Source organism: Perissodus microlepis, chromosome 22, assembly GCF_051167445.1.
Source record: "Perissodus microlepis isolate ML-2025 ecotype Zambia chromosome 22, ASM5116744v1, whole genome shotgun sequence".
In the NCBI taxonomy this organism is placed as follows: Eukaryota; Metazoa; Chordata; class Actinopteri; order Cichliformes; family Cichlidae; genus Perissodus; species Perissodus microlepis.
This window is the reverse complement of record NC_140481.1, coordinates 3,771,355-3,773,111: the sequence shown is the minus strand read 5'-3', so window position 1 is coordinate 3,773,111 and position 1,757 is coordinate 3,771,355. Positions and strand designations below refer to the sequence as shown.

General features: G+C 41.3%; 1 pseudogene; it reads right to left on the bottom strand.

Moving 5' to 3' along the window:
- Nucleotides 1-203: 203 nt before the first annotated feature.
- Nucleotides 204-1,555, bottom strand: LOC146362430 (E3 SUMO-protein ligase ZBED1-like; annotated as a pseudogene).
- Nucleotides 1,556-1,757: the final 202 nt, after the last annotated feature.

The following is a 1,757-nucleotide window of genomic DNA, read 5'->3' as shown; positions in this document are numbered from 1 at the left end:
AAAACAAATATGAACAAAGGAAATCATAGCAAAAAATTAATAAAATATAAACAGCAGCAATGGCGTCTTTGAACAAATACAACGTAACATTCACTTTGCTCTCTGCAAAAAAAGTGCTCTTTGTTAACAAAATATCCATTTTGCTGCCGTCTCTCCTATTTCTGTGTGTGTGTGTGTTCAATCACGTTCATCACATGAAGTAGTTATGCATTGGAATGGAGAAATGTTAGCATTTCTACATGCTCAGCAGTCAGGCTTGCCCTTTTTTTGGTGACAATGTTTCCAGCAACTGAAAAAAGCCTTTCAGATGGTGTTGATGTGGCAGGTACAGCCAAATATGATTTGGCTAAATTAGCCAGTGTGGGGAATCTTGTTGCATTATTCTTCCACCATGTAAGGGGGTCATTATCCCTTGGAATAGGGGCTTCCCCAAAATACAGCAGTGCTTCTTTCCTCACTGCCTCATTTTCTCCATCCCCACCCTGGTCAGTGTTTTCATTACAATCTTCCTCCTCAGAATCTGTACCCAACAAAGTGTCCAACACAGACCTCTTCTTTGATGGGGGACTTGCTGAGGCTTCCTGTCCCACATGTTCCTGCTGTAACTGTGATCTCTGCTCCCTTTTGAGATCAAGTGCCTCCCTCTGTACTGTTACTTGCAGTTTCAGAGCATCTTCTGGAGAAAGGAATTTCAGTTTACAAAAACGTGGATCGAGGGCAGCAGCAATGAGTGACACATTTTTTCATCTGCTTGAAATGCAGATACCTCTGGCTTCCACCTATACAAGATTTCCTCTTCTGCACAGTTCTGGAAAGAGTTCACTGCAGCAGAATCAAATGATTTGTTTTGGGTGGATTTCAGGAGACCTTTCAGCAGGGGGGGAAGAACAGAGACTGTGACATAAGACTGTCCACTAAGAACATTAGTGGCTTGCTCATAAGGCTTGAGCACCTCCTTCAATTCATCCAGAAGAATCCACTGATCACTTTTCAGATCTAGGTACTGTTTCCCACGCTGTGTGACTTTTGGATCTGAAAGCGTCGCAACCACTGGCCATCTCTGTTCCAACAGACGTTCAATCATGTAGTATGAACTGTTCCATCTGACAGCGACATCCTGGATTAGTTTATGCTCAGCTGTACCCATCTGCTTTTGCTTCTGCTTAAGTTTGGTGCAAGCTGGCTCACTTTTCCTGATGTGCTTTACAAGGCCCCGTGCAGCTGATAGTGCCTTATCAATCTTGGGGTCTTTCAGTGCATGGTTTACAACCAGTTGCAGTGTATGCCTGGCACACCGATAGGACACCACTCCAAACTTCTCTTTCAGGATGTGGAGAGCTGCAACTATGTTACTTGCATTATCATGCACAACGGCAAGGACATTATGCAAGGAAATGTGGAATTTCTCTGCCACCTTCTCCACCCAGGAGGCAAGTTTTTCTGCAGTGTGGCGCTCTTCAACTGGCAGTGTTGCTAAATTGAAGGAGAGAAGATCCCAATTGTCATTAATGAAATGACAAGTTACCCCTAAGTAGGACTCTGTGACCAGATCAAAATAATTAGATAAGGATCTGGTTGTTATATTATATATATATATATATATATATATATATATATATATATATATATATATTAGGGGTGCAACGATACACAAAATTCACGGTTCGGTTCGATACTTTGGTGTCACGGTTCGATATTTTTTCGATACAAAAAAAAATGTTCATGCCTTTTTAATTTGTCATTTATTAAAATTATAA